Here is a 21,144-nt window from a genome sequence, read left to right as displayed (position 1 = left end):
TTAACAACAAGGCTGCAATGGTGCTTAATCACCCTGTTGTGAATCTGGTTGGACCACAAAGCAGTTCTGCTTCCAGTTCAAGAAGGAAATTTAAAAAGTATTTTAAAAAAAAGTATTTGTACTTAACAAGAAACAAAACTGTAACCACGTTGCTCCCTTTCCTGTTCATTTCATCATGAGAGGTATGGAGTTTAAACAGAAGGAAATTTGAGAAATTAAATAGTGTGCCAAGATCTCTCTGCAAGTGCATTCTTCCTTACAGCAGTGACATGACAGCATGCAAACACCTTGAGGAAATGCAGGTGGATCAGCTGTCACAATATGTAGAATAATACAATTTTTAGGTTGGAAAAGACTTTTAATGTTGTTGAGTCCAATTGTTAATCCAGCATTACCAAATGCAGCACTAGGTAGGCCATGTCCCTATGTGCCATGTCTACACATCTTTTAAATACCTCCAGGGATGGTGACTCATCCAGTTCCCTGGGTAGCCTGTTCCAGGGCTTGACAACTCTTTCAGTGAAGAAATTTTTCCTAATAGCCAATCTAAACCTCCTCTGGTGCATCTTGTGCTCATTTCCTCTCATCCTACCACTTATAACTTGGGAAAAGCGACCAATCCTCACTTCACTACAACCTCCTTGCAGGTCAGTACCTGGGGCGCCACATCACAAAAATTATTTATCAAAAAATAATTCAGAAAAAGAAAGTATTCCTGCCAACATAGCAGAGAAAGAGTTCAGAAGCAGACAGGCTTTCCTTTGCAGATAGAATCCTTGTCTCTAGGACACGACTTGAGATCCAAGTTAAGTCTCTTGGCCTTGCCAGTATCCTTCCTGTGTTATCAGAATCTTTGCAGATCAGCCTATTCTGTGTAGCAAAATTTGAACATTACATGAAATATTCCCAGGCAAAATGTCATTTTGTGGCCTGTCTACTGAACCTGCTCAACTATTTACACACAATAACCCCCATTTCAAAGCAGGATCTGAGACACAGCTTAGCCACCAGAGACAGGGTTTTTTTTATTTTCAGTTTATTTTGGCCACAGTTCATGTGTGCTTTTGTGTATTGAAAGTTACAATCCTTGGCCAAGCCATTTCACCAGATATATTAAGAATCTGATCCCTCCCTTGTTGAATGGTGGCAGAACTCCCACTGACACCATGAAAACAGGATTAAGCACTAATCTTTTGCTCAAAGAATGAATGTATTTTTTTCAGCTCCTAAAGTGCAAACACCACCCAGGTCACTGCATTTTTCTGCTGTACATTGTTTAATATTTGCCCAGTGTTGGGTTTGTTATAGCTTTTATTTAAATCCTCTTAAAAAAGGGGAAGAAAAAAAAAAAAAAAGAAGAGAGGAGATGGAAGTGCGGCATTCACGGCTTTTTTAATTATGAGAGAAATCATGAGTTCTTCCTGACACTAATAACAACATGTAGGAATTATGATGAAAGAGGCTGCTGAAAAAATCCTGTGATTTTTGCAAAGAAATTCAGAGGCCAGCATAAGAAGTGTGATGGAAAATAAAGCAGGATAATAAAGCACTAAAGGAAAAAATGGGCCAGATTGTATCTAAAGCAAATTAGCCCAAGTTCATTTGACTTCAGTGAAATTATTAAAATTTAGTGCAGTTTTGGCCCATGTACTAATTGCTCAACTTATGAATAGCAATGAAATTTGAACATTTTATGTTTAAATTATATTTTGTACAAAAATACTGGCTGGATTTTGAAAGACTATAACAATTTGAATTCATACCTACCTTATCCAAACTGCTGGCAGTTTAGCATAAATACTAAATCTGCCTGGAAAAGAGAAAAAAGATATTAAAATATTTAATTTTTTTTTAAAGTTTCTTGAAATGACAGATAGCAAATACACCGTAAAAGAAAACAGGACTTGAGGTAGGACTGTGAACTCAGCTATAAATCTGGAGTGATTTCAGTAAAATGATTATAGATTTTCAGCTTAAAATCTTTCTCTGGACTTTTCAATGTATTAAAAGCAAAGGTGAGTGGATTTGGGGTTTTTTTAGATCTACAGTTACGAAAACTCAGGAAATAGAGATTGATAGCAAAAAGCACTACATTTTATTACTGTTGATATTCAAATTACTCATCAAATACTGTTTTATTCCATTTGCTGAATTTTACTGTGAATTTTTACTTTAATAATAAATCACCAATCGACTTTTTCTGGCAAAAGATAGGAACCTTCACAGTATATAAGCAACCCATCCCAGCTGCCTGGGAGCAATATCTGCTCTACAGCATATGGGCCCATCCTGCAGCAATCACAGTCTTCTCACATCTCTGACTGTGGGGACAGTGGGGAACACCCAAGGAAGCAGAATTTGCCAATTTGGTAACTAAAAAAAGTTGTGTGAGAGCACTTGGAAGAACAGAACAGTCAGAGACATGAAAAAACCTGCCAGGTAGCTGTGGCAGACAGTGCACTGAGATTGCCCTGCTCTGTCATATACCACATCTTCGTGTCATGCTGCACCGGAGTAGGAGCTTGATTGACAGTCAGGTTACGGGGTTTTATTCCTGACCTCTGACAGATTTTTTTCTATCTTCATCCCACTTTGCAGCATGGCTCTGATTTTCAGCTGAGATAACTTCTCATAGTTCTTTCCCACAGCCCTGGCATCGCTGCACAGGGGGTGATACAAGACCTGTGTGTTGCTATCATGCATGAAACATTCCATAAGGTCTCAGCACTATGAGTGTTGCCACCTGGAAAATGGAATTTTTGCAATTCCTATCTGTCTGTTTTAGGCATATTTCATCCAGCAGAGAGAAAAATGACCTCAGGTACAGGTACATCTATGACTCTACAAGGAGAGATGAAAACTCATGTCAAAAGGCACTGAGTATCTCTGTGCTGTTCCTTGGTTCTGTAAAGTCCCAGGAATGGGCCACAGGGTCAGTGTCTCCTGCCAGGGTACTGCCACACACCTCACCTTTTCCAACAGAGGAAAGAATAACAACTGTCTTCTATAACCTTGTAGAAGTCCTCACACCAGAATGTTTCTGTGGCACAAAGGAAAAAACAACTCCCTGGTGTCCTTTCTTCTTCTCTTTCATTGTGCTTTGTGGATAGATCAGGACTCCCTGGCTTTTGAAATGCCAGCTTCTGGGCCTTTAATCAAGCACCTGGCTCTTTTCAAAAAGAAAATCATAAAAATCATTCTTGAACATTCCTAATGCTTCTTCTAATACATCTTAATGTCTATGAATGATCTTTCATGGCATTTTGCATCCAAACAGAAGGACAGCCTGGATATGCTATGAATGCACAGTGAAACTCAGAGCATGTTTGTGTAATGTCAGGTCATCAACGTTAGCAGTGCACCAAGTCATTTCTGAAAAGAAAGTAAGAGAAAATACTGATCCAGTCCTAAAACCAGCAACATCAATGTCTGATTCTGAGATGATACCGGGAAATTCCCTAAAGTCACTGCTATTCTCTTAGAACAAAATTAGCACAGAAAGTGAAGAAGGCCTGCAGTGTGCTTTGAAAAAGGGAAAGCACAGCTTTGTTTTTATTTTAGCCAGTACAGTAATGAACCCCAGCTCAAAAACACTCCCCACCCTTATTTAGACAAAAACAGAGTAGGCCTCACTTGTGTAGGAACTGCACCTGTTCAGCTCTGGAGACAGCAGACTGGGTGGCACTCATCCATCCAAGCAAGACCAAGGGCAAAGGTCCTTGCTCCCCTCCTCCTGATGTGTTTCTGAAATGTCACGGGAACATGGAATTTCCTGGTGGCCCCAGAATTTCCTCCAAGGATGAAGGCACCAGAAGCATGTGGCTGACCTTGGCAGCCTTGTTTGTTTTATGCATCCTGCTTCTTAAGGCTTGGATTCATTGCTGAGATCCAATGTCCTTTGGGTATTTTCTTACTGGAAGGGAAAGTTTATGCGTATTTTGGGAAAGTATGTTTTGATTTGGTTTGCTTGTTGTCCCTCCTTCAGGATCTCTTTTTTCCAAGTGTCAGAAAAATAAGATACTAGGTTTCAAAGGGTCCTACAACTGCACCAAACATGATCCAGATGCCAGAGAGAACACACTCACTGTATGAAGCTGTCAGCTTTGGTTCACCCAGCCACGACCACCTCAGCAGCTTTCCCCATAGCTCACTTTATCCTCTGCAGCAGGTGATTAAAATGCCTGTTGGAATGATTTGCTGGTAAGGTAATAGCACTTCTCTTCCTTCCAAAATATGCTTGCCAACACAGAAATCCATTCTGACCACTGTACTTAGGTTGTTCCTGGCAAAAAAAAAAAAAAAAAGGGAGGGGGAATCTTTAAGGAGAAAGTGGCCCAGCAGAGCAGGGCTCAGCCCAAGCAGAAAGCAGTCATAACAGTGAAGTGAATGCTATGGACCATTACCCTGGGAGTTGCCTGGCACACTTCTAAGGGTCCTGCCCCAATGTTCCTCTGCCCAGTCATTAAAGAGAGAGGCAAGTTGGAATTAATAGCTTTGACCGCCCTTAGACACAACCACGTGCAGCACATGACAGGCAGAATGCTTGGGAAAGAGGGAGACTGAGCCACATCCATATGCCAAGCTGCTCAGCAGCTACTTCTGCATTCTCTATCTAAAAAACTCCCAAGGTTGTTCAATTTCATCCCATGCTCCTGAAAGCCTGGAGTCCTGATATGATGTACCCCAATCATTCTACAGAGTTGGATGAAAAGCAAAGTTCACTGTGTACCACTTTCCCTTCCTGGCTCTGCAGCTCTCCACCTCCAGCTGCAAGCTCAGCAACACTAAGTATTCAAGCACAGCAAAGCACTTTGCTGCAGCTGTGCCCAGCAACAGGAAAGCACTTCCACTAACTTTTCCTGTCAGTCTCAGCACTTGCCTGCTGTTGCTCACCTCCCCAGGAGAGCAAAGCTCCCACTCAACTACAGGAGCCACCTGCTTTCCCCTCAGCAAGCCGCCCATCTTCTGTCATGCATCTTCCTTATGGACAAGGTTTGGTCCCCCAGCCCTTGTTCACCCAGGTCGGTTTGCATTGTTTGAATAACAAGCTCCATTTCAGAAGGATCTTTCCTCCAGATGGATCCAAAGCATTTCACAAACTGTTAATTAAGCAAGCCAAACTCAGCAGAGAAAGCTCTCCTTAACACTGCACAACAAATCCCTTTTGGATGTTAGGAAGCAGATGTTTTACCACCAGCCCAGCACAAGTAATGAGGGCTATGGGTAAGGAAACAGTCCGGGGAGGAAATACCTGAGTGTATCACAGGTACCAAGTCAGATTATTTATGATCTCTTCTAAACAAGAGGCACCATAAAAGGGAGGCTGGTTCTTTTCCTCCACTGCTACCAGGGAGGGGCTGCTCCAGACCCTCACTGAGCTCCTGGAGATGCATGTCCAGGTTCCTGCCTCTGTGTTCTGAGACAGTGTAGTCTATGGGGAATAAAAGTTACTAAAGGGTTTTTCTTGCTCTTCAGTTTTTCATTTTCCTTATGGTCTGTTTTTTCTCCAGAGGTTAAAGCCTGGTTCCTAAAGGCTCCTACACTCCATAGTAGTGATGGGGGTCAATAAGATTTTTAGACTGCAGTGTTGGAAGAAGAAAAGTGTCAGCAGAAGAAATAAACATCTGCATATCTAAAATCCTCTCACTCCATTGGCTTTGGTCATGACATATGAGCCCTACAAGCATAAGATGTGTCCTCAAATTATCTTCTGCCTAATTCTTTGACTTTGCTGGTGATGGATACCTAATGCTTACCTAATGTAACCAAAGAGACAAAGCATGCCTGCACACATGTCCACATTCAGGAAAGCTATGGAATCCACCATTTTCCATGGGAAAAATGGAGGACAGCATAGGCCAAAATGTCCACCTACCTCTCACATGGCCATGTCTCCCACCACTCCCCATGGGTTGGTCACACAGGAAATGCCAGCCAGGAAGACTGAATTGAGGTCCCTCTTACCACATCAAATGCCAGGAGGACAGCCAGAGTACTGTAAGGCAGAATACAGGGATTTGCTACTACTATAACACTGAGGAAACCCTGGTCCAAACAGTCCTTGTCCCAGAAACCTAGAGTGAAGGTACCTCAGGAAGTATGGAATTTAGCTGGACACCAGAGGCCAGCTATGGAGATAACCAAGGATGTTTTACCTGTGCCAGGAGGTCAAGGACAAGTGGAGATTGCTGCAATTTCCCTGTCAGGGAGGAGTTATGACACTGACAGTGTCAAACTGAAACAAGGCTCATTTTATGCCAGGATGAGGCTTTACTAATCATACTTGTATCTGATTGTGTCCCACTTCACGTTTTCGAGGCACGCTAAAAAGCTGTGACTAAAGAGGTAACTTCAAGGGGGAAATTTCCATTTTAAACTAGCATCCTGCAAAAATAGAAAAAAAAAATTGTAATATAGACAGCTGACCAAAGGCTATCTTATTTGCATAATGAATGCTCCCCATCAAACAGAAAAATTAAAGCCCTTTGAGTTCAGATTTAACATTAGCTACATCCTTGAAAACTGCCCCAGGGTGCAGAAATATGCATAAGTGTTTCTACTCTGGTACCAGAAGTGATTGTACCTTCAGGAAATGCTTTTTAAACCAGTTTCTGACTCTCACTTAAACTACTTAAACACCTTCTTGCAGTTCCCATGCTGAGTTTTGTTACAGATTCCATCATAAATGCTGAATCCCAAACACCTCTCAAAGTACTCCCTTTTGAAAAGCATAGGAAGTCACACAGGGATGAGGGATGCTCATTTCCAATAGGATTTGCTACAAACCATAGACCCCTGCCTATGCTGGATGGCTTTCCGAAGTCCTCTCATTCATGTAATAATGGCATTGATATGCAAAGCTCCTTGATGCCTGGGAGGCTTGAAGAATGGTTAGAAGTCTTGTTTGGGAAGTTTTCTGAAGTTTCTCATTTTTCTACTGTTTGTAGGAAAGGTTTGTATAACTGCAAGGTAAGAAAATTGTTCTTCATGTTTCATTATTGAGAAAGCAGCCACCACTGAGAAGCCACAATAAGACTTTCTCTCTTTTCAGGCAACAGCCCACTAGACAAATTGAAGTCTGTTATTTCTGCAGAGTTCCTATTCATATGGAATATTTTCAAATAAGCAGCACATTTTAGAACAAGACAATACAAAACATGAGAAAAAAAATGTGTCTCCTGTTTAATTTCCCTGCAGTACGGAATTTGAGTTTAAAGAAGAAGAAACCTGTGAACACAGAAAAAGACATAACTCCGTTTTTACAAAGATGAAAAAACAAACAGATAAAAACTTGTCACTTGACTTGCTATTTACCCAGAATTTTCTAAATTCTGTGAATGAATTTCTAAATTCAAAGTATACCTAACATGAAGAAAAATAAACAAAGTGTCTCTATTAAAATTTTTTATGAAAAGCACATAGTACTCTACTTCTTACATTGCACCTCTTTCTGAAATGGCACAGAGGAGTCTCAACACACAGTGATCACTTCCACCTTTTGCATTGTCAGCTACAAGAAAATCTAACCTGAAAAAGGACTTTGGTTAGGAATGGGGGTATACTCCTCAACTTTCTACAAAATATCTGCTGAAGTAGGAATCAGCATCTTTTCCTTGGTAAAAAGGAAGGGTTTGCCTTTTACAGGCTACAGATACTAATCAAATATTGTTCTATCTTCTTGTGATTCTCCATTGTCTCATCAGCAAAATGTACACAACTATTTAACCATAAGCATTACCTGGGATAAGGACAATCAGCAAAGGGAATTGGCAGGCTCTCTGTTTCTTGGTGTCTTCTGGTTAATACAGGAGTCGGAGCAGGACTAGAAGCTCTGCTTTGATGACCAGCTGGACTGTAAACAGGTTTAATTGGAACAAATTATGTGTTTAATATTATAAATACCTCAAAGGTCCATTATGATCTTAAAATCTCACTTGACAGCCTATATGTTAGCTTGCAGCTTGAACTTATGCTCAAGCTCAAGCCCTAGACCTTCAATTGACATGATGGCTGCAATCTAAGACAGACCAAGTATCTCAGATGAAGTTCACACAGTCAGATGAAAGGAATTGGCTTGAACTGATTTTGACTCATAATTGGGGCACATGGACAGTATAGTGGATTTGGGTATCATTTTGAAAATCATAGCTTCAGAAACATAGCAGACAGGAAAACATTTGCAAAAAATCTCAGTGCCTACACTTCATGATCAGCTCCACGAAATAAACAGATCAGCTCTAAGTAGTCTGTGGTTCTAATTGTTATATCTTATCCCCCATATTAAACTTTTCTATCACTTGGCTGAGGAGCAGACACTGGCCTGTGGATTAGCCATCAGTAACAGCCCAGGAGTAACAACTGAGAAATGGCACAGTTTAAGATCTAGCCTGTGTTTTGCATTTATTTCTAGAATATTATTACATAATGACATGCAGTGAATAGAGATGGAAAACAATCACAGCTTTGGCATGGAATTTCTGTGTATACAAAATGATTGCATTTACAAAGTATATTATTACTGACACCTAATTTAATCTGTCAGAGTGGCACTGTGAGGGACTAATTAAAGTCAAAGTAGAACAAATGCTTGTACTTGAGAAAAACACCAGGGAAAACATGGACAGATTTTACCAATCTGCACGTCTCATTCCTGTCAGTGTGAAGTGTTTCTGAGGTGGTACATTTTACCTGCTTTAAAGCAGAGTCTATTCCATCAAGATAGTTATAAGCTTCAAAAGAGCAGATCACTGGCACTCACTATTTGACCAGTCTTGCTGACTTGAACAAGCTTAAGATTGTGAATTTTGAGCCTCCAATCACATTTTTAAAGTTTTTGCTTGCTTTTCATGATCACAGAAATCTATATCCCAAATATGATAACTTTCCCATGCCAAGAAGGAGAAACCAAAGCAAGCGAACAAACAAAAATGACAAGCAGGACAAAGAGAAGGAGGGGGGGAAAGGAGAGAGTGTGGTACTCCCAGCAAAACTGTTGGACCAACTGTCAGTTGCTTGTATGAAGCAAAGCCCCACAGCTACCAGGGTATTTTGCAGGGCACTAAATTCATTCAGTCTAGGGCCATGACGAAGGGGAAAAGGACGCTCTCTGTATTTGTCAGTATGAATGTTCTTGTGTAGACATTCTTCATGTTTCTTGTCCTTATTGACACTACCCTGGACCATGGAGGCTGCATCTTTCAGTGATAGAGGGACAGCAGCCAGCACAGAGCAAATCTGCCAGACTTTACCTTGCTGAGCACTGGGCAAAAAGCCCAGTAGCCCCTTCACAGGAGCAGTCTTGTATGCAAGGAATTGGGTGCAAAAATTCAAGTACAAAACTAATTGAAAGAAAAAATTGGTATTTTTCACGTAATTTTGATCCCTGCCCAAATGTTAATTTTTATCACATATATTCACATGTTCTGGCAGGACAAACGTGTCTTGACTGCATCAGTCAGGTCAGGTTAATGGGCACATAATCCAGAAAGGTATTTCTGCTGCACATCAAGCAGGGAGCCCTCTAGGCTTCTGAGGCTGTTTAATGCCAAGCACTGATTATTTCAGCAAATGAGGATCTTTCTCACCAGAGGCCAATATTTTGAGGATGCTCTGAAAAGATATGTTTTAAAATTCACTGAAGCTACAGAACTTCAAGACAACTAATTATAGAGGGATTTCATCTAGTGACTGGGCTTCTGCCCTCAAATGCATTTGTAATCATTGTCATGCTTGTTTTCACCATCTCTGGCTGGAACCACATACTCCTGAATACTCATACCCAAACCCAGCTGCTTCCCCACCCTCGTGGCTCAAATTCCTTTCCAAAGGTAAGAAGAAACTTTGTTTTAAAGCAGGAGAAAACAGAACAGGCTGAGGTGAACATGCAACTTTGTGACTGCTTGTGGTCTCTTGGAGACTTTTGATCACTGGGCCTTTCATTTTTGACATGACATGCTGTCAAAGTCAGAAAATGTGGCAAATGACCTGAGCAGCTGGGCAGGTCCCACGAGAATGGTACTAGAGGTGGGTGTACAACATATGCATCCAGGCAGCATGCCTTTTCTTTCTACAATGCCAGCCCAGCCTGAAGGGACAGTGTCTGGTTTTAGAGCAGTCCTGTCTTTATTTATCCTGAGATGGCTTTCAGAAGGGCAGGAGCTGAGCTTTCCTAGAAGAATAGTCAGAGGCTGGCGCACAATTACACTGTATTACACTCAGTCAGATAAATCACTTTTGGGGGAAGAGGTTCATAACAACTCCAGACATGCCTAATAGTTCCACAGTGAGTCTCTGGACAAAGCCCGGGACTGGAAACAAAATGAAATCATTACATAAAATTATTTGTACTCCTGTAATGCTTGAGAGCCCCAGCTAAAATGAGACTTTACTTCAGTGAGTGCTGTGCAGAGTCAGCCAGAGGCAGTTCCTGCCTGAAGTATCTGCTATCTCAATAGAAAGGAGAAGGGCAGGGATGCACTTTTTCCCACTCTTCCCACAGGCATGGGCCCAGAGGAGGTCTGGGGCCAGCCAAGGCCAGTCTGCATGACTGCAGAGAGCAGGGGTTTTGTACCACCACATAAACCAGGTAGTTTACTGAGCCTTATTTTTATTGTTGTTATTATTAAATACATTATCAGAGCCTCCTCAAGCAGTGTTAATCAAGATGATTTCCTCAAGCTACGCTCCAAGAGGCATATTACACCCCCTACCAAACTTATTGAATTAAGTGAAGTATGCGCATTATCTTTGGTTATGGCTTTCAAAGCCTATGAATGCTACTGTAATTGTTTTCATAAAACAGATCAATAAGTAGAGTCAAAATAGGCTCTGCCTGCCTCAGGGGGAAGGCATTAAAAGTATCTGGATAACAGCTTTTTCAAGAGGTCTTTCTGCCTGCCAAACAAAGGAAACTTACTGCAAACTCACCTTCTCAGGAAAAGACCTTATTTCCAAGTCAGTCTATGAACTGTTTTTGAAACAGAAGATGGCAAGAGCTTTCATTTGGAATTAAGGAATCAAGTTAGCTGGCTAGGGTTTTTTTAAAAATTCCTAAATCCTAAAGCATTTTAAATTAATTCACATTATAAAGTACTTCCCTCCTCCCACATGAGTGTTCGCAGATTTCATGTCACTTGGATGCAAAGAGGGATCTGCTAAATACTCCACAAAAATCATGATGGTAAAGTTTATGTTCCCTTGTGGACAATGGGAAACACAAAAGATACCAAAGGCCAATAAAATAAATGAAATAAATCTTCACTTCTTGCTATGTGGAAGAAACTTTTTAGTGTGTTTATCATTTGCTCCAAGATAAAATATGCCTTGCTATTTATGCAGCAAGTTAGCACATTTATAAAGACATAAATAAAAATATCAAGGTGAAACACTGAGGAGTTTATTAGCTTAGTTATTAAGAGCTCTTTACACTTAACAACCTAAAGCACACACAGAGCAATTTGTAATCAGCACTTTTTAAGCTCTGAATAATCCATTCCTTAAGCAAGCTTTCCTGCTTCCTTGAAAACATCTTTCATGTCTTCGAACTTTCAATGATGAAAGCCAAATTCATTAAAGCAACCTCTTCACTATGCTTTTCTCTCTCCCCCTTATTCCATCATATCTCCTGTTCTCAAGTGAGCTAATTACTTGGTAGTTGGAACTACAAAACCTCCTGCTAGGGCAGGGCTCAGCCCTGGGAGAACATCTCTCAAGGATGGGATTCAGCTGGGTAAGGGACCAGTGCAACCCAGGGATGTGACAACTGGCAGAGCTGTTGGCACGAGCCTGAAACACTTGGCCCCCATTTCTAGTTACACCCTTTCCTCTAACCAGAGATCTTCTCCTTCAGATCTCCTCCTTCCACTGTCATCTCCTCTTCCATCAAGAGTGCGTTCCCCTACTGCTCTATTTCTCCCTTATACACAAACTCCCATCCTCTCCCATCTCCTTCACCTCCTCCAATCACTGCAGTACTTGAATACCTTCTCTCCCTTTACTAGTCAGTTTTTTATTTCATCCTCCTTCTTTCTTTTCCCCTTCTCCTTATTGGTTTTCTGTCTTTTCAATACAATCTACCTTGGAAAAAATATTTCTGCTGCTAACTAGAATTTGCGAGATGTACTGTGCTTATTCAAGCCTTGTACTCACAATACCCTGGTTAGGTTAATATATTCTCTTAATTATCTCACTGACTGGCTGCAATACATCATCTTAAACCAAACTAGTAATATGTAGTGCACCTAAAGATATCTCCTAGAGTGTAAATGAACCTACAGTTTCTTGCAATGATCATGCAAGTGAGACACCTTCTGGCAAGGGTAACATGAAACACACGCAGATAGTTTCCAAATAACACCTTTTTTTTTTTAAGTAATTCGTGAAAACATACCCAATGCCAAGAGTTAAGTAGGATCAGAGAAGCAAAATTCATGTTTCAGATATAAATCCTGAAAATCTGTGCCAGTTTTACAGACTTCCCTAGAGGTGAGAATCTCAGCGTAGGCACTTCAGCTTCTTTCCCTGACTGTCCGTTTAAATGAAACTTCTCTCGTCATCTGGACTGGAAGGTTTTAGGGATCACCTTGTAGCAGTTCCTTAAATTTTCTTCAAATTCAAAAGGTGAAGAATATGTGTGTCTGCAACACCCACCTGATAGCTTTCAGGATAGCCACAACACAATCTGGCACATGAAGATATTCTCCTATAAGCTTTTGCTTGCTCTTGGTGTTTTTAAATAACATTAGACAGAGAACATTTGGTGGGGGAATCTAAGAATCTAATACAGAGAGCCAATTCAGCTACAGTTGGTGGGAGAAGGGGTGGATTTGCAAGAAGACAATGAGAAAAAGAATCAGTAAACAGATGAAATATTAACTTTATTTATCGTGAGCCAGGCTAAGGATCTGTCTCCCACCAAAAAAGCACTACTAGAGCTATACCAGGGAATACCTGGGCAGCACCTTATTTGTCTTGACACAACAACACAACAGCAAAAAATCATGCTGTAATAGTCAGCTCTTCTGATTGTTTTTCAAATCTATATACTTTCTGGTATTTTATGAACACATTTTCTGAGGATGGGGAAAAAACGAGACCCAGGATCTTTGTTCTGAAATACTGCAGTATTTCCCAAATCTGTAATGAGTAAAAATATTTTCATGATTTAACTTACCTAAATTTTGAAGGGAAGATCTTAAAAAAAAAAAATCCAAATATTTTAGTAAGGTGCTAATGGAACAGCTCAGGTTAAAAGTGGCACCAGTGTAAACTAAAGAGAGCACTAAGTCCACATTCTTACATTTCTGTTGCCAACACTGAGATCAAATAGGATCATGATGGCAACAATGTAGAGAAAAATGGTTATCCAAAAACTAATCCTAAGCAGCTAAAACATAAGATACATTATTGAAATTGAAGATGACACATACATAGCATCATCACTGGAATAATTTAATTTAATGTAACAACATCTTGAAACATTAAGGAAAGCTAAGTGTATAGGAAATTTCAAAACACACATCAGCTTCCTAAACTCTCATAACCTCCTCCTAACCTCAGGAGTATATTAGAAATATACAAAAAGGGTCTATTCAACTGACTGTAAATAGGAAAAGAACAGATTCTGACACACAGCACTGCTGTTTATGGATGTGATTGAAAACAAGACCTCCCTTGCACTGTATTTGGATGATTGACTCATATAGTCCTTGTTTGCATTATCAAGGTTTTGGAGACCATTGGTTCCCAATGCAGGAAATAATTTTCTCTCTGTTCAGATTGATTGTAATTTAGTGCAGACAGAGGTAAGGAAAGTTTTTGCATTTTTCTGCAGCATGGTACATATTTTCACAAGCATTTTTCACCCTTTTTTTCCTCCCACAGTAGTTTTAAAACATTCTTAGCTTTGATGGCAACTTTTTTCCTTGCTGGTGGTACCTGCTGGTGATTAATGTCTAGTTAAGAGTTTACACAAAACCATCAGTGAGCAAATTAAAATTATCTAATAGTCCTTACTGACTTTATACTTTCTGAAACCTTTAGAGAGGCAAGCATACCTGTGCCATTGCAAGGGAAAAGATCCTGCAATGTTTAATCTGCTTGTGATTTCTGGGAACCCGTCCAATGATGTATGAGTGCCAGGGGAAGACGGTACTGTCTCTCTGGGGACTCCACTGGAGCAGGGCTTCCTGGTACTTCCTTAGCCTCCACTGCACAAAGTCCTTGTGCCTGAGGTGGCTTCCCTTAAAGGGAGACTGCAGTGAAGGGGGTTATTTGCTGCCTTAAACTTAGGCAGAGACTTAGGCGTTCCATAGCAGCACCAGGAAAGCATAAAGCACCAAGGAAGGGACTATAATCCCTATTTTATAAAAGGAAAAGGTGGCTGGTAAAACCTTGTCTCCTTTTTCTTCTCTAACAATTTTTCCTTTTGTAGCAATGATCACACAGGTCAGAAGAAAAAACTTGGGGTAGAGTAGCCCATTGTGGTTCTAATATTGTCTGAAGGAAGGTTGCCTGAACTTTAAGTCTTCAGAGACTTGACAGTTCAGCCGAAGGGTGGTTTTTATACTATACTTTAAAAAGAAAAAAAAAATAAAAAGTAGCTATTTTCCACAGGAAAAAAGAAATGAACACGAGTTTTTGTAAGAAAAACAATTTTTATAGATTTCTTTAGGCCGAAACAATAAGTTCTTGGGGCTTGGGTTTCTGCAAGAAGCCGTAGTATTGTCTAGAAAGTCAATCAATTAATAATAGTTAACACCATGGGAACAACTCCAGAGCAAATTCCTCATCCTGCTGTACGACTCTTCAGAAGTTGTGAACTACAGACAAGGGGGACCCAGATCATCTCATTCATTCCATTCTTGACTTCTAGAAATACCCACAAGCTGAAAACTCTAAACGAGGTGGAAAAACCCTCAGATACTCATTTTTTACCCTGCTGGTCTTGTGAAGGGAACAGACTGATCTGCGTAGTCTGCAACCCAGCAGACAACACAAGAGGGCTCTGTGGCTGCACAGAGCTAGCCCCGCCACTTGCCACTCAGCGATGGATTTTTCCTCACCTGGTCCTTCTGAACCGGTCATTGCTGGCTGCTGGCAGCCCGTCTCCATGGGCACAGCGGGAGAACGAAACCTCCCTTCTCCTGCCTCCAGCTGGCCCCAGCGCTTCGCTCACTTCGGCGGGGGGACTGGGATTCCTCTCCGCAGCATTAGCTGGGGAAGTGACCCAGCAGCAGAGCAGGCAGCAGACCTGCCCTGGGGGGTGATGGGCTTTGCAGACAAGCCGTGCTGGAAGTGCCTGCCCTCTCTTCTGTATCTCTTTCTACAGAAGATCGAGGCAGGCAAAGCTCTTTGTTTCATTTTAGCTCTTTCTCTTCCGAGATCATTAAAACTTCAGCTGCAGGCTGGGAACAGTTCCCTCTCAAGCCTCCCCACTCCCATCTCATCCCCATCTCCATCCTGGGGTTTCTCCCTGGTAGTGCAGTCACTATTCTTGCTGCAGGAGCCACAGCCTGAGCTGTGAGGTGGTTCTTTATCTTCACTGTTTTGCCCCCACAGCTCATTTAATTTTTCTCAGAAGACCTTTCTGGAAAATTTCCCTACCTGTCTCACAAATCTACGAGATTCGTTACAGAGAGAACAATCTGCCCTTCTCGCTGACAAGCTCTGACATTTGCTGAGGGCCCTACTCAGCCCCAGGAATATCAGGTAGTTGCTGGCCCAATCACAGTTTTGGCACTGATGGGTTCCTCCCTGTTCCTGCAAAAGTGTCACAGACATCTGTGAAAGCCCTCCTTAGAAAATTCCCTTGTAGCACAGAATGAGGGCTCTTGTCTTGCTAACTGACTTTGCCTTTGCCAACCATCAAAAGTCATATATGGCATTTTTTCCAAACTCTCTCCTTTACTCTTTTGAAGCTGACACCAGTGAAAATCCCAACCTATTGATGGGAAAAAAAATTAATCAGGTAGAAGCCAACAGTCCATGGAATGTCTCTCTGGAGTGTAGAGAGTTCTATTATAGTAACTGTCGCAGTTGGTCAAACATCTCTGGGCTGCCTCAGTGTGAGCATTTTAACAGCCCCAAAGACAGGGTAACCCGAGCACATGCAGCACCATCTCTGTTCAAAGCACACAGGTGCATCCATCTGTGCAGGCAAGAGCAGCAGGAGCCTGCAGTGGGAAGGTTTTCAACATTAACTGGTATCTGCTCAAAGGACAGACAGGCTGTAACCACATGTCAGTGCAGGGCACTGACCCTTACACAGGGCTCCTCTGAGTGTGTGGCTGTCAAAACTCCTTCATCTCCATCTGGTCTCACCTGCACAACATACTCAAAGGAAGGCCTAAACACCTCTTCTGCAACAGCTTATTGCAGAACAGTTATTCAGTAAAAACATCCTATCACTATTGTCCTTCTCCCCCCGACAAAGGGCAATACAGTCCACACCTCCAGCTGGGTGTCCATAACTGTGGTACCAAATGGCAGAGTCGGGGTAGGGCATGGGATAGGAGCAGGCCTGAACCCCACCTGCCCACTGCCCCATCTCACCCATGCACAAGCCTTTTTCCTGGTTTGTTTCAATGAGCACACTTGAGTCTCTTCACTGCAGGTTTTGCAAGAAGATCCCTGGAGCATGCTGCACTGCTAGGACTTGTGCATCCTCTTCCCAATTCATAACATCCACTAACAGCGTTCAGCAAGTCCCAGAGGATTGGGACAAGGGGTACCTATTCTCCCTGCCAGCAGGGTGACAAGGGCAGAGACAGGTATGGCCAGAGGAGCACAGGTCTTGCCCATCTGCAGACAAACATCCCTATCAGCCAAGTCTCCAGGTGGCAGATCAGAGGAGCCAGCTGCTCTGATGTAAATGAACCTGTTTTCTCTCTCGCACACACAAATACAAGCCACGGATGAAAGAAGTTGTGCTGGAAGTTGCTGTTTACAAGGAGCAGTTTAACACAAATGACTCAGAGAGAAAGTGGAAACCAGTCCTCAGGCTGAGATCCCAGATAAGAGAGGCAAGGGGGAGCAGGCCCATTTCTCGACATATATCTCAATGCGCAATGATGAGAAAAATGTTGGGGCCAGCTCAGGGCTCCCAAGAGCAGAGGCAGTATTGAAAGGTCTTCCCTCACAGTTGGAAACAGCCTGCTGTGGAGACCACAAGGAGAGACATGGAACTGCAGTGGGATGCATTGAGGGGCAAGGAGGGATGGAGGGGGTGATCCTGTGGTGAAGCTGCCACTCAAAAGCCATTTTGTCAGTGCCCAAACTTCAGCCCTGCCAAGATCCTCACAAATGTTTTTAGACTACTGAAATACAAATAGTATCCTGAAGGAAAGAGCCTGGGAAAGGGTGGAGACTGGTTGAAAGCCAGAACGGCAAAGCAAAGGGAGGTCATCCTCATTAACTAAGTCACTGCTCTGTGCCTGTGAGCTGCTCAGTGCCCAGTTCCTGCACCCCCAGACCCAGCAGTGATCCTTCAGCCATGGAGGGGTTTGGAGAGCAAAAGCTTACAAGCAACTGTTCCTTGAACATGTTTGGAGAAAGGCAATGAAGTTTCCTTTCCAGAGTGACAACACATGGAAAATCCTAGGCCAGAGCCTTCCACAACTTGCCCTCCACAAAGGCACAACCTCCTTCTCTCCCTCTCCTCTCATTCATGCTTCTCTGTGTCCGTGACTGAGCTCTGCCTGCAAGAGACAATTCCATTTCAGTGTAACAGATTCAAACTCTAATTGAGTTTTCCCATTTAAATCAAGGCAGGAACAGCTCTGCCAGCCTGCAGTCATGAGAGCTATTTTTGAAGAGAATTTTCAAACTGGCCAGGAAGTCAAATACAACATTTTTAAACCATTTTAAAAAGTGTGTGTGTGCACACGTGAGTGCATTTCCCTCTGCAAGGAAATTGCTCCCTCTGCATGAGAGGAGACAGGTTGCTTTAATTGTGCAGCTGCTACATGCCTTCTTTGTGGTAGTGGAAAGCAAAAAAATCTTACATAACTCATTGCAATGGAAAAAAACATAATGCTTCTTCTCTTTTAGCCCCATCTCATCCCAGACACCATCTATCTTCATGCCACTCTATGGCTGCTTGCACAGTGGTGTCTCCTCCTTTATGCTCCTTAGTTCAAGTGCAAAGTCCAGAGCTTATTTGGAACAGCTTATCCCCCTCTCTGTACAGCACAAGGAAGGACTGTTTTATGATGAAGACATCAGATTAGGACTCACATCCAGCTTTCACATTCAACACTGATTCAAACTTCTGGTGGAACTCAGTTATTCATCTTCTATTAGGCAAAAGTGCAATAAAACTTTGTCTTTCATCCTATTCTCACTCAAGGCATTTTCTATTCAGCAAGATTTAGCACAATGAACACCTATTACCCTTTACATTTACATTGTAAACCTGTATTTTCTATCACTTTCCTATATTCTCTTCTAAGTATTGTATGCTTTTTAAAGAGCTAAGTGAACTCCTTGGTAGATGTTTAGATCTCTACTTTAATAGGCCTTTACAGTTAAATCAGTGTTAGGAATAAAAGTCAATACATGCACACTGAGATAGTTTCAATTTCATTGATTCTTTAGTAAGAAATAGTCATGAGAGTGATTTGCAGGGTTTACCATCCTACAGATAAATTGACTGACATGTTTTGAAGATTCAAATACTTTAAGAAAGATGTTTTTCCTAGGACAAAAATGTTTGCAAAAAAGCCTGCATTTTGCTGTAGAACAATTAACAATTAAATGATGATGAGCCCATCATAATTTTGTGCTATAAACACATATTCTCAGCTACAGTGAAGTCTTGCTTTGAATTTGTCTCAAAGCAGTATTCAGGATTTATCAGTTCCTAGTGGCCTTGATGGTACTTGACGTTAGAAAACATCCTGTTTTCTTCATTGCAAAAAGAAGTTGGTTGCATACTCCAGTCAAAGAATCGTAGAATGGGTGAGGTGGGTGGGCACCTCTGGAGATCCTCCAGAGCCCTACCCAGACTAGGGTCAGCTGCCACAGGTTGTTCAGGGGTGTCTAGTTGGGTATTTAACAATTCTAAGAATGATCTTCCACAGCCTCTCTGGACAGCCTGTGCCAGTGTTGAACCAGCCCCACAGTAAAAGTGATCTTTCTTATGTTTAAATGAAATTTTCTGTATTTCAGTTTGTGCCCTTTGCTTCTCATCCTGTCCATGAACATCACTGAGAAAACTGAGTCCATCTTCTTTAATCCTCCCTAGGTGTTTGTACACATGGATAAGACCTCTCTGAGCCCTCTCACCTCCAAGCTGAACAACACCAGGTCTCTCAGCCTCTGCTCATGTGACATATTCTCCAATCACCTGATCGTCTTCATCACCCTCTGCTGGACTTGATCCAGCATGTTCATTTCTCTCACACTGGGGAGCCCAGAACTTGAACCAGGACTCCAGATGTGTCTTAACAGTGCTGAATAAAGGGAAAGAATCACCTCCCTTCACCTGTTGGAAATATGCTTTTTAATAAAGCCCAGGGTGCCACTGGCTTTATTTGCCTCAAGAGCACATTGCTGCCTCACATTAAACTTGGTGTCACCATGGCCTTTTCCTGTATTGAACTTCAAGAGATGGCTCTTGGCTAATTTTTTCCCCTGTTTCTTCAGTCCCTCTGAACAACAGGGATACACTCACCCAGGGTATCCACTGCTGCCAGTTCTGTATCATGTACAGTTGCTGAGAGTACACTTTGTCCCATCACAAAGGCAATTAATAAAAATATTAAACAGTATATAGGACCCATTGTCAACCCCTAGAGTGCACTACTAGTGCTGACCTCCAGTGGGACTTTGTACTGCTGCTGTCACCCCTTGGGGTCCAGTCATTGAGCCAGTTTCACCTCATGTCATTTCTATTTATTTGCCCCCTAGTTCATCAGCTTGTCTCTGAGGACCTAATGGGGAACACTAAGCCAGTCATGTCCCTGTAGAGGCTATCATCACCCATCTGTGTAGTGAGGAAGGTCTGAAATCCAAGGTCATGGCATTGAAAGGCCAGTTTTATTTTCCCACTGCTTGGAATTGTTAGTCCTTGGATGAGTCAATTCTGGCATGAGGAAGGTAGATGTGATTTCTTCATTTCTGTTTTACATTAGTAGATCTTGTTTACCCTCAATCTCAGATATTTAAATGCATTGCAATATGCTGGGTATAAAATTGTGCTGTGACCTTTAGAAAAGGATCCTGAGGCTAAAATATCAGTTGTGCCATTCCAAAGACAGCTCATTTCCCCATACAGAGCTTTTTGTGTTGCTAACAAGGAGCCTGGTTTTTATGTTGTTCTCCATGAAAACAGAAGCTCAGCCTTGGCATCATCTCTCCTTGAAGTAGCCGAGAAGTGAAATTGGCCCATGTTTTATGCCAAATGTAGTTGATAGTTTAGTTGAAAATTGGATTTCCTTTAGAATAGAAAGCAAAGAGGACAAAATTCAATGGAAATATTCTTTTTGGCATCCCCGGGCCTTGGAGCAGCTCTTTGAAGATGAGTTTTCTGGGAGAGAGAAGCGGTGATGAACTAGGCCCTGAAATTACTTCCATAGTCTAAACTCTGAAATATTTTACAGTCAGATTAAAGAGGAAGACTCTTCCTGCCACACTTAGCCCTTCAAAGCCAGATGTCTTCAGAGATGTGAGAGAGTAGACAACATATATTACCAGTGCAGACTTATTCAGAGATCTGGAAATAAAACTACATATGTTTCTGGATTTGGCCAATGTTGCTCAGAGCTCGGACATACCTGGTATGTCACTTGAGCTGCAGAAACAGTCCGCTCTCATCACTGTGAGAAGTAACATACAAGAAGTAACACGGTTTGCTGACATCCTCGGAAGGGCCCATGAGTGTAGTTGGGAGCTGAAAGCACAGGGGATAGCTCCGGGGGGACAAGCTTAAGGAGGAATTCGGTAGCTGTTTTCTACTACCTGTAAGGATTTTATGAAAAAGCAGCCAGGCTCCTCTTGTAGAATCACAAGGATGCAATGAGGGACAAAGACCACAAGGATACAAAGAGATAAATCTTCACTGTGGAAGACTTTACCACTGAAATACAGGGCCAGTGAGTTTGTGGACTCTCCATGCTCAGCCCAAAGTCCTGAGCAACCTGACCT

At 42.0% G+C, this 21,144-nt stretch overlaps 1 long non-coding RNA gene across 1 annotated transcript in view; it reads right to left on the bottom strand.

The window, feature by feature from the left end:
- The window catches only part of LOC135418223 (uncharacterized), a 95,411-nt gene that overhangs the window by 30,291 nt on the left and 43,976 nt on the right, over nucleotides 1-21,144 (bottom strand). The window contains exons 4-6 of the long non-coding RNA XR_010432345.1: nucleotides 7,739-7,852; nucleotides 5,876-6,384; nucleotides 3,651-4,282 (exon numbers count right to left, since the gene is read on the bottom strand). This is a non-coding gene — a long non-coding RNA (uncharacterized LOC135418223). The remainder of the gene's footprint in view (nucleotides 1-3,650; nucleotides 4,283-5,875; nucleotides 6,385-7,738; nucleotides 7,853-21,144) is intronic.

Source organism: Pseudopipra pipra, chromosome 8 (genome assembly GCF_036250125.1).
Source record: "Pseudopipra pipra isolate bDixPip1 chromosome 8, bDixPip1.hap1, whole genome shotgun sequence".
NCBI lineage: Eukaryota > Metazoa > Chordata > Aves > Passeriformes > Pipridae > Pseudopipra > Pseudopipra pipra.
This window is presented reverse-complemented; position numbering and strand designations above follow the sequence as displayed.